This window comes from Tachypleus tridentatus, chromosome 7 (genome assembly GCF_004210375.1).
Source record: "Tachypleus tridentatus isolate NWPU-2018 chromosome 7, ASM421037v1, whole genome shotgun sequence".
Lineage (NCBI taxonomy): Eukaryota > Metazoa > Arthropoda > Merostomata > Xiphosura > Limulidae > Tachypleus > Tachypleus tridentatus.
Genome location: NC_134831.1, coordinates 49,220,729 through 49,233,609, shown reverse-complemented (window position 1 = coordinate 49,233,609; position 12,881 = coordinate 49,220,729). Strand labels below are relative to the sequence as shown.

The 12,881-nt window shown below is 33.3% G+C and overlaps 1 long non-coding RNA gene across 3 annotated transcripts in view; it reads left to right on the top strand.

Moving 5' to 3' along the window:
• The first annotated feature begins 359 nt into the window (after positions 1-359).
• Positions 360-12,881, top strand: part of LOC143257991 (uncharacterized) — a 30,841-nt gene continuing 18,319 nt past the window's right edge. For 2 of the 3 annotated variants that reach the window (XR_013032076.1, XR_013032078.1), the window contains exon 1: positions 5,187-5,361. This is a non-coding gene — a long non-coding RNA (uncharacterized LOC143257991). Of the gene's footprint in view, positions 516-5,186; positions 5,362-12,881 lie in introns of those variants that run through there. The other variant, XR_013032077.1, reaches the window with a different exon arrangement.

The window sequence follows — 12,881 nt, the reverse complement described above, 5'->3', positions numbered from 1 at the left end:
GAATAATGTGACACTAAAATTCACATCATTTAGAAACAATGTATTCTCAATACAAAACTCATGATAGCAGTTTATATTTAAAACGTTTCCCACTGTACTAAAACTTTAGGAGCAAACGCAACGGGGGATGCTCAGAAATACTTTTCTTTTACGCCATTCGTGGTAAGAGATTATTTGAAATAGCTACACGAAAATAATAATAACGGTGCTAGGTTTAAAAAGTATAATAATAAGGAGGTTGTTGCAAGCAAAAACTAGGGAGAAAACCTCAGACAGCACATTTTACATATAAGCATAATCCAACAACCAATGTCGAACTTAAGGTCCTACAGGACGGCGGGAGATCTATAAACCCGGTGCCTAGATTTAGTTGTGGGAATAAACGGGGAGACCTACAGATAACCGATGAAGAATAGGGAATGAGTAAACTGCACAGGAAGAGACAACAGTCTTCATCATACCTGTACACGACATCCAGTTGGTGACGTCACACAGATAATCTTGAGCTAGCATAAGTATAAACCTACTTTTTGTGTTTTATTTATTAAAGACTTGTATTCTTTTATCAAAATGGCTTCTTTTATTTTACGTGTATTAATATTAGACTTAAGACAAATATTTTAGCAACTGTATTTTAATTGCTGTGTTCTGTATCTTTAAAATAGTTATTTTCGTATACCAGTAGTGTAGAATTTACAGTCTGTAATAATCTCTATGCAGGAGAGACTAGTAGAAATTTAAAATATTTGTATCTAAAAGAATCGTATTAAAAGACAAAAGCTGTGCTTTTACACCGTATATGCTGTATATTACATAATATACTAGATTAATGAAGCTCTGTAACGACGTTCTATTTACTTTACCTATTATTAAATCATAAAGAATATTGTTTTTAAGTAGCCAGATGTAGCGATAACTACAAAACAATAATCAGCTTTCGCCTGTAAATAGGCTAGGCATGGCCAAGCGTGTTAAGGCGTGCGACTCGTAATCTGAGGGTCGCGGGTTCGCATCCCCGTCGCGCCAAACATGCTCGCCCTTTCAGCCGTGGGAGCGTTATAATGTTACGGTCAATCCCACTATTCGTTGGTAAAAGAGTAGCCCAAGAGTTGGCGGTGGGTGGTGATGACTAGCTGCTTTCCCTCTAGTCTTACACTGCTAAATTAGGGATGGCTAGCACAGATAGCCCTCGAGTAGCTTTGTGCGAAATTCAAAAACAAATCGCCTGTAAATGAAATTCAAATAAAAGATATGTATTTGGGTCGCATTTTAATGCTTTGTTTGATCCTCCAAACATAAGAAGAAAAATACTTAAAGAATTAGATAGTTAAAGGATATTTTAATGTCTCATCTCAATGGGAAGGAGGAATTTAAAACTTTGAATTTTGCAGGACGTGACCTTAATATGTTTTACCATAAAAACCATACACTCCGATAAACGTCAAAGTATTGTCAGCTTTCAATTTTTTTTCTCTAGTAAAACTTAAACCAATGACTTGTAGTTTTTTCAATGCATAAAGCACTGCATAAACTGGATCATGGTCAAATACATCTTTTTGATTTATTGAAACATACGAATATACCAGAGCTATAACTAGGTGGAGGTGTAATTCGACTTTGTAACTGATTTTTCATGTTCTTTTTTATCGTTTTGGTATGACACGTTACTTATTTTGTAAATTCAACGCTTTCGTTTGTGATTTTGCAATGAATAGTTTAACAACATTGTATAACTTATATAAAATTCAACTGATGTCAGTAACTTTAAACTATTTCATTGAACACGACAAAATAATTTTAGTTCATACTTAAATTAATATGAGCTCAAGGAAACCTTTTTTAGACATTCAGCGACAGCGTCACAGTATGTCGTAATTTCTGCTTGTTAGTGGCGGTTTCTTCGAAACAAGTCGCGGTATCTTGTGAACACTATACATATTGCGAAGTGCTTATCCTCAAGAGGCCTATTTAGTAAACTTCAGACTTTTTAAATATACTTCTCGGTCACAAATGCAATTAACTTGTTAACAAAGAGTACAGTGATCTAACGAAACACTTTTGTATAGTTTGTGCTTTTAACTTTTGGTTAAAAGTTTTTCTCATCACGAATTTATGCAAAGTAAAATATAAAAACAAATACAAAAACATAAAAAGTAGTTATTTTTCCCGAATGGTGAAGTATTTATTTTTTTCAGAATGTAGTGTCGGGCTGGTTTTATACAAGTTTCCTGAAGTTATAAAAGGAACGGTTCTGTCTTGGCTCACAGCAGTGGGTTTATGAAGAATCTTGTAACAATGTCATTGCAAGTGATAGCTATAATGTCAAAATTATGTTCCTTCGATATGTAATATACAACTACTATTAAACGAGCCGACATTCAGATTGGAATCATGTACGTTAAATCTGATTCAGACCGTAGGCTCATTCGTAATAACATAATTCTCGTATATAAATCAAGCCATTTAGTGTTGCTAGGCTTACAAATTAAATTAATAACTCTAGTTATATAAGACAAAAAATTCAGAGGTTTATAAAATGTGTACAGTTTAATCTTCTGATTGAAAACTTTAATAGTATTAATCCTTATTTTCAGTCCCCCACAAAAGAATATGATTATATAATTTCGATTACCAAATATTTCTCGTATCATTCTTATATAGCTACCAAAATATTATAAGACACATTTTTACAAAAGTGCTTAAATTATTATACCTTTCACTAAGACTGCTTTGATACATATTTAGGTATTTTCTGCATTGGCATAAGAAACGAGTTATTTAATGGAAAATACAAAAATATCCGCAACATTAAAAATAGCAAAATACCAACATTGATTAACAATGAAAATAAATGTTGTCTATTTTAAGTTTCGACAGTTTTTAGATAGAAATATAAAACAATAGGTTTGTTGTGTTTTGTGACGTCTGTTTATAAACATTTCAGATCCAGGCTACTAAAATTATGCTAAAGATTATTGATTGTGCAATATGTATGGCAACTCTTTTCACGCTTTTGAGATTTGTTATGTTTTACAATTTCAAATAACTTAAAACTGTGTCATATTGTAGTTTAGACTTAGAGCTTAAATAAGTGTTGATATGTATCCAGTTTATGATATTTGCCAAAAAATTGGCACACATAGTTTTTTTTCTTTAATACAAACAATAATACAATTTACGATAATGATGATTACAAATAATGATTTACTTACAAGTTTTACAAACAAAACTGGGTCCTCTATCTGAGCTGGGACTTCCTTGGTATCTTGTTGAGGGTTCACGATGAGCAAATTTATCCTGTGTTGATCCAGATGCAATTCATTTAATAGGGAGTTAGAAACTTCTATGACATTAGTTGTTCACACGCCGAATTTATCACAATTGAAGTTATATAATGTCTTCTTAAAAATGCTAACGTCTAATGTGAATCCGCTGAAGTTAAATGGCTCGTAAGGTTCGAAATTCATAAACTTTCCTGATCAAATATTTAAAGTTCTAGATTAATAAGCGTTACTCACGGGTTATAGCTTCTAAAATTCATAGTATACCAACCTAGCACACCAGTAATATATATTGTTTCTTGATGTGTCGCGTTTGTCACATATGTAGGCGTCAGGAGAGTTTTAGAAATTTCAGCCTGCACAACGATCCTGACGTTTACGTACATACATACATTGTTGATTTTTCGCTCGAAAATCTTCTACAATTTTAGTGAATATGCAGGCATTTCACAATGGATGTTTAAAATTTCAAGTTATCTACATTTCTAAATATAAATTTCACGTAAACAACTATTAATATTACAATAGATATATGATAGGAAATCCGTCACATACTTTTTCACTAGTTTGTCGTTATGGATTAATTATGCTGCTCCTCTTCTTGTATAAATATGGTTTTTATTTGGTATGTGTGTTTTTCTTATAGCAAAGGCACGTTGGGCTATCTGCTGAGCTCACCGAGAGGAATAGAACCCCTTATTGTAGCATTGTAAATCCGTAGACTTACAGCTGTACAAGCGGGAGGCTTTATTTTGTATAAAATATTTCGTTCAGTGTTACTATAATTACATAGCATTGCATACAGATTTCTACTTGTCTCAAGTTATGTCCATATTTTTTTATTTAAACGCTTAACTGTACTACATGTGTTTCTATAAGCAAGCAGTGTTACTACACTTTTGTAGGATTGCATACATATTTTAACATGGCTGAACTTATGTTCATAGTTTTCATTTATTTAATTGCATTACACATGTTTTTCAAAGACTAATAAAGCTAAAATGGATGAATGGTGATATAATTAGAAGGTCTTCCTAAGATTGAATAGGAGGATGGTCTTACTTGGCATATTACACGGGTTTTACAAAGTTTTATAGTATTTTTATAACCGGACAGAGTCACAAAGATTCTATAGGCGTTTCTATAATTCTATAGGACTATTTACAGGTGTCAACTTTTATCATTATGTTTATAGTTTTTCATTTATATAGGTAATTGTATTACATGTGATTTACATGTAAGTTTTGTAATGTCACTACAAAAGAAATGGCCTTTCTCACCAAGTACCGACGGTTTCAAGTATCAGTTATATTTATCCTTTTTATGTAGTATTAGTTAATAAAAAGTTCCCAATTAATAAGCGTTAATCACAGTTACAGCTTCCAAGGTTTATAGTACACCAAATGTAGCACACCAGTAATGTATACTGATGAAACTTTGTAGAATGGACGGCAACTGCCTGTTGTGAAGACACAGGTCTTCCGCGCAAGTCACCACAACAGGCAGTTGCCGTCCATTCTACAAAGTTTCATCATGAATACTCTGCATAAACAACCTATCAAAGTAATGTATACTATTTCTTGGCGTGTCATGCTGGTTACGTTTATAGGCGTGAGGAGAGTTTCTAGAAAATTCAGTCTTCAAACAATATAAAACATACACTAGTGTTTATGTACGCACATGTATTGTTAATCCTTACACTAAAAAATCCTTTACAATTTTAGTGCACAGGCGGGAATTCCACAATACATATTTAACAGTACAATTTATGTACATTTCTAAATATAAATTTAACTTAAACAAACATTGATATTAAATAGACATATGATAGCAAATCCGTCACAGATTCAGCGCTGAACTCAAATATTAAATTAAGTTACGTATTTTCTCCCATTTCAGATTTTTTTCTCAATCTGCGACTGAAATACTGCTTAGATTATTCGCTGAATATATTCTCCGTATCGTAAATGCATCTTCAAAGAAGACATGACAGACAATTATTTTTTAGATCTTTCTCTTCTTGTGTGGTGAGATCAGGCCTTCATCTGACTATGGATTGTTATGTAAAATCATTCGTCAGGTAACGAAATTTTTTTCACTAAAATACTTCTGCCTTGATTTTTAAAAACTAGATGTTACTTTCCTCTTAGAATTTTTCCAGTAAAGTAGTGCTTGATTTCGGTAGTAAAGCTTATGAACAAATTTGTAAGTGTTGAGTTTTTATTATTTTCAAACTGAAAGTAAAATAGCATTAAAATTAATTAATTTTAATTACACTGAAAATACCACTTAGTAAAAAAAAATATTAATTTTAGTTTGAAATCATTCTATATACGCCTGTTTGTGTGTACAAAAAGCGGCACATTGTTTCAGGTATTATAGGCAGGATTATTTACAGTAGATTTCTGTGACTTGTTGGTGATAAATTTCAGCAATAAAGAGATAACACATAACTCACTTATTATAAAATAACATATTCAAAACAAGTTCGACATATATACAAATGTTCATCACAAGTTAATCACTACAGTTGAGGCCTGGCATGGCCAAGCGCGTAAGGCATGCGACTCGTAATCCGAGGGTCGCGGGTTCGCGCCCGCGTCGCGCTAAACATGCTCGCCCTCCCAGCCGTGGGGGCGTATAATGTGACGGTCAATCCCACTATTCGTTGGTAAAAGAGTAGCCCAAGAGTTGGCGGTGGGTGGTGATGACTAGCTGCCTTCCCTTTAGTCTTACACTGAAAAATTAGGGACGGCTAGCACAGATAGCCCTCGAGTAGCTTTGTGCGAAATTCCAAAACAAACAAACAAACACTACAGTTGTATCCAGAGCTTTAAATATTCGTCTCTTTTCGTCAAGAGCTCACAGAGTCTGGTTCAGTTACTTTATAACCCAAAAGACAAGATGAATTATTCTTCTATACTCTATTATTACAAAAAAAAAAATCAGTAATATATTTACCTTCTTTACCTCGCTGTTTATCCAAGTTGTATCATGTGCTTTAAATAATTATTTTATATCACAAGTCCACACAGTCTGGTTCAATTACTTTAGAACCCAGTTGACAATATTAAGTATTCTTATCTACTATGTTATTACAATTCAATCTGCGATTATTACCAATTAAAATTTGCCAGTATACAAACTTTATGGCTAAACTTACAAACACAGTCTGGATCTGTATGACTATATCTCTTATTAAATTTGTCTTGCTTTCACTTTCACTTACTGATACTAAACTAGTCGCCTATATATATATTGCCCGACTGAGACCTAAAACTTTATACAAACTATGAGACGTTATGATGTAACAAAACTCACCTAAGTAACGAGAAAAATTCAAAAGGTTCCAGTAGCGTGACATCCATTCACATCAAATGATCCGTAAAGAGTTACATAAGCAAACTTCTTATAACTATCACTTCTAAAATTAATTATTTTAACGTTCAAACAGTATAAATTACGTAATACTCTGAAATTAAAATTAAAAAAAAAATTTCTGTATATCTAACAAACAGTATGATCACAAAAGAATATTATCTTCTTCTTCTTCTCGAAGTAAAAATAATTTAACGTATAGAGAAGTGGCTTGCGGTTTAATATGAAGTTAACTTCCTGTGTGTTCTCAACATAATATCACAACACACTTATTTTTTTTTCACAGTTGAATAGCATATGAGTGTGAATAGCGTGTTTACAGAATTATTTGTATATTGTTCAGCACAAAACTACACAAAGGACTATTTGAGATATACCAACCCCGAATAGGTTTTGAGAAGTGTGAGTCCACGGACCTACAGTTGCAATACGTGTTTACTTTTTGCGTACACCCAGGATTATAAATAATTATTCTCATAGATAAATGAACTAATGATGATAAAATGCTTGCAAATATTCAGTGGTGGGTGAAGTAGAAGTTTAAACCTATTTTCTTCAAAACTGTTCGAGTAGACTCCTATTCAGTATGTCTTAAAGTGCAATAACAAAGGCTTATATGACTGTGAATTATTCATAGTTTTTATTATTTAATGCTTCTTTGAAACGCTAGAAAGAAATTATATTAATAAAAATTTGGCACTAAATATCAATTTATTTCTTTTTTCTATCGGTAATGCAAAGTATAAATAATATGTAATTTTAGAAACCAAAATGTATAAAAGACTTTACATGATCTCTACTATTTACAAAAAACATTTAAACTTGTACAGTTGTTATATAAAATATTTGATCAGCACCATAACATTACTTATATATTTATATCAAAATAACTGAGACATTTCAGTAAATCCATTTTCATAATAAATTTATTCTTTTGGCTATGTTTAAAAGCTTTGTTGTTTAAGTTTAAATTGATAATCCACAAAGGCTAAAAATTATCTTTCTTTGGAGAAATACGTTTTAATGGATCTACATTAGTAAAGACACTAAAAAGTGCAATGTATCAGAAAAGAGTTTCATATTAATAATCTACTCCGAATGATTAATGTTAAACAAATTAATAAGTTCTATAAAGTGAGCAGGCGTAATTAATACTTATTCTATACTATATTTTTTTCTAAGTGTAATGCCTTCATTACGCTTAGCTACCATTTATGTTTATAATGTACAAAGTTCGAACGTTAACACTGTGTGTCAACGCTTGGACATTTGCCCAAGGACAAAGTGAAACATGTAGAATACAAAAAGGATATATAAATACCTACAAAAGCAAGCTTCGCAAGGTTTAAACGACAGATCTATACGTTCGTTTATCATTTAAAATGTGTGTTGATACCCTTTAAGAATAACATCTAAAACAGCAGTGTATTCGAGAAACAGATATACTGGTGAATCGATAAAATAATTCAAAAACAAACTAGCAATTTGGCTTCGAAAAACAGTTGTACATACCTCTAGAGTTCTATTTTTTCTCTATTTCTCTTATTAATACAAATACTTGTAAATACTTGTTTCTTGTAATGAACACAATTTATCTATAGATGGTGATTTCTTGAATTATAAACTCTTAAGAAGAAAAAAAGATATTAACTCTCTAATTTTGCGAAATATTTCATGTCTTCTAAATAAATATACATATACTTTGAATGTTTAGACACCTAATAAAAGGGGTAACTTTTTCCATATTTTAAACACCATCGACAAAATGTCTGTTCCAACAAACAGTTCGTACAAGTGTGACATGCATATGTCTGTGACAGTGATGGTTCTCACTGTTGCATGACAACTAGCATTGCACCCATACCAGATCTGAGATATTCATTCAATTTTGATGGAGTTGTGAAAGCATCATTTGTAAAGAGCATCAATTAGTGAAATTATCCCGTAGTGTATGATCGGTCATCACCTTTACGGTAGTGGCTGTTACACCCAGCTACATATTACCTAGGGTTTGGATATTCATTTAAAAATAGAAGCTATGACCATTTATTAAGAATTTTTATCTGTGTTTCTGTATCAGTAATTATTAAATTGTCTCTGATAAGGTGTAAGTCATTCTAACACCCATATAATGTCGCATAATATCATTCACACAAAGAAGCATTCAACAAACTTAACAGCAAAAATATCTACATGATCTTCAGTTGCCATAATGTAACATGCCTTCACATGCTGCCATTGCAGATTTTTCTCAAATGTTTCTCTTGTATGATAGTTTGACTCATCCATTTAAATAGGTAAAAATAATTTGTGCGGCGAAAATAATGTTGCCATAAGTCAATTATAGCTGAATCTCAATAATTCAGCTGCTCCTCATCCAAATGCTGAGTCCAATCATTCCAGTCATTTATCTATCTAGAACATTTAATCGGTTCAGGTCTTCCATTCTCCTACTTTTCTTACGTGTGAGAAATATAAATTGGTTCATTTCACTAACAGAGACTTTTGGCTGTTTAGACAAGACATCTCCTATGGCATCTCTGCCATCCTATTGTTGAAACACCTATAATATCATAAGGTCCAAACGATATTGGTGAATAAAGACTCATAATTCCTGTTTTTTATTTACAAAACAATGGGTTGTTGTTACAAACTCTTAAGTCAGGTCTGCATGATTTCCAGCTGTGGTACTACTCAACCCACTAGTTTTAACTCATACTTCCCATTTTTAAAAGGCTCACCACAGAGTATTCTTTATGCCTGTTGATGGTGAGAGAAGTTCAACTGGTGTAATATACTAGAAGCGCTTTTACTCACTCTTATGAACTATGGGTAAGAATCAGCCAGTAGTGAGATATTGACACCACTAGTTGTCGACAGTTGAAATACCTTACAAAGATATCCCCTAGTTAGTCTCAGGAACTCCGTAAGGCAAGTAACTGTTTTGTCCTTCAATCATTCGTACTTCCTCTATACCAAATTACAGGATCAAAGAAAGAATATAGTGATCACCTTGGGTAATTCTTGAAAAAAGTCTTCCAAGAACTTGCAACTGTATCAAAACTATGGTTATGACCTATGCGTAAGAGCAAAAATTTCTCCATTCAGGAAGGGACTTCTAGATTCTACCACATTAACGAATGATGGATTACTTTGTACTCCTCCCGTCATAAATATGTTTTCAATATGTAACCTGCTATTTCCAAGTTTTCATAAGTGTAATAAACTGGGTTGATTTCATATAATTTTAATGGTTTCTATTCTTTCTTCACACTTGTTTAATGTACACGAATACAGAATGTAGTTCTGTTTTTCGCACTTCAGAATTAAAGGTGTGTTGGCTCGAGAATCTTTTTTACATTAATTATATATATATAATTATTAATGTTTGATTTGATGGAGGCCTGGCATGGCCAAGCGCGTATGGCGTGCGACTCGTAATCCGAGGGTCGCGAGTTCGCGCCCGCGTCGCGCTAAACATGCTCGCCCTTCCAGCCGTGGGGGTGTATAATGTTACAGTCAATCCCACTATTCGTTGGTAAAAGAGTAGCCCAAGAGTTGGCGGTGGGTGGTGATGACTAGCTGCCTTCCCTCTAGTCTTACACTGCTAAATTAGGGACGGCTAGCACAGATAGCCCTCGCGTAGCTTTGTGCGAAATTTCAAAAAACAAACAAACAAACAAACAAGCTTTGATGGAACTGCACCTTCTCATGAGTTGAACATCTCTTACTAGAAAACAAAGCGGTTGTAAAGTATACTATTCAGTATATACTATACCTATATAGAAAAGATCGTAAGTTTATAACAGGCACGGTATCAAACGAATTGGAATGTAAACAAAAAGCAATTATTCTTGATGACGACAAACTGCTGGTATGGGTATTAACACTTTTGTTAATAACCCGTTCTGAGATACATTTTTATTTCAAGTGGGTTTCTCGTCATCAATAATAATTACTTTTTGTTTACATTACAATTCCAATTCGTTATACATTATATGTTAGTCAAAAAATATGATGACAGCAGGTAAATATAAAAATATGAGTTCAATACCCACGGTGAAATAAGCATAGTGCAGATAGCTTATTCCGTTGCTTTGCGTTTAAACACAAATAATCAAGAAGCACGAATACTTCTCTATAGATAAAGAAATAATTTTAAATTAAAATAAACTATTTGTGGTAGGTGTCGTTAGGTGTAAACTACACAAAGAGCTATGTGTGTTCTGTTCACCGCGGCGTGGCATGGCCAGGTGGCTAAGGCACTCGACTTGTAATCCCAGGATCGCGGGTTCAAATCCCCGTCACACCAAACATGCTCGCACTTTCAGCCGTGGGGTCGTCATACTGTGACAGTCAATCCCACAGTTCGTTGGTGAAAAATTGGCCCAAGAATTGACGGTGGGTGGTGATGACTAGCTGCCTGCTTTCTAGTCTTTCACTGTTACTTAGGGACTGCTAGCGCAGATGGCCCTTGTGTAGCTTTGCGCGAAATTCAAAACAAAGTTGTCCATCACAGATACCGAAACCCTATTTTGGATGTTATAAATCCTCAGTTTTACCGCTTAGGCACCAGAAAGGCTAAAGTATTCAACCACTTTCTACGTTGTATTAATCATTTAAAAAATAGACTTTAACGTATAATTTGATGGGAAAAGAAAATTCTACCTTTCTTTATTTAACATATATTGTTACATTTCTGATAGTTATATAATTAAATAATATAATATCTTAAATCTGTTTATACATGCACAATGAAGAATACAGTAAGCGGCTACACTAAAAGGAACACAGACTGCCTCTTTTAATCATCTCAAAGTAATATGTAAAAGGCATAGAGTAGCACACCAACCTTTTTCACGAACTATGCCAAAACTTGTGATTGCGTTACACAGGTGTTGCTATCACCACTCTTTGGACTGATGTTACAAGGCAATTATTTGTTCTACTTTCATTTAGAACAGTTGAACAGTTATTGTTGCCCAACGTTTTAAAGTGGATAAAAGATGTACTCATATACCATTTTTAGTTCATTAATTTTTCTCCGATTTTGTTACACGTGCGTGTAAACAGATATTACGTCTATCTTTCTTTCTTGATAAAAAAACATTATTTTTCAACATAGCAGATAAGGTAAATAAATAATATCAGAAACAAACTGTTGTAATTAAAATTTTCAGTTTTATTAGTGCATATTTGGTAAAAGTAATAATAACAACAACCTAACATGCTCGCCATTTCAGTTATGGGGGCGTTACAATATGACTATCAATCCCATTATTCGTTGGTAAAAGAGTAGCCCAAGAGTTGGCGGTGACTTGTGATAAGTTACTGCCTTCCCTCTAATCTCACACTGAAAACTTAGGGATGGCTAAGTTTTCAGACAGCCCTCGTGTAGCTTTGTGCGAAATTCAAACCAAACAATAGAATAAAATAAAACTTTCAATGCTGGAGTTAGCTATGAGACATTGTAGGAACTCAAGCAGTTGACAATAGTAACCATAACTGATACTATCACATCCTCATCCAACTGTATTTCTGTAATTTTTCAGTTAATCCAGATTTGCAGAATTTTGGATAAAATACACAAATGGTTTGGGCTCCTATCTTCGCAAATACTTTCATTGAACCGTGTGTAAGCTACGACAGAATAGATTGGTATTTGTTTTATGGTGTGCAGTGCTGTTTTAAGATTTAAATTATCATAGTTGGAGGTTTGGGAAGTGATGGTTATTGATGTACGGTTCATTGCCGATCTCTAACAAACCAGTAAACTCGTCTATGTCAGTAAGCAGTTTGTCAGACAAGGCAGTGTTTTCATTCACGATGTAGTTTCTGTTTGAAAATCAAGGCATTACCATTCTTCGTTGCTATGTCATTAAGGTAGATATAAATTCTATCTAGTATGTGTGATCCATTCTTTCCCTGAGCAAACATCTCACACAATTCACTCTCAGAAACGCTGCTATAGGAGTGAGATCCCACAGGCCCGGATTTCATAAGTCGTAATTATCACGTATAATACAGTCTGTGCTTTTATTGGTTATTTGACGAAAGATTTTTTTTCTTAAGCAGACATATATTTCCTTGTTGATAGTTTGAGTACATAGAGATATTTTTCTTATAATAGCAAGTGTAATATTGAGCTTTTCACCCAACACACAAATTATATTGCCATAAAATAATTTAGTTTCAATCCTACTTGTTCACTGCTAAACTGTT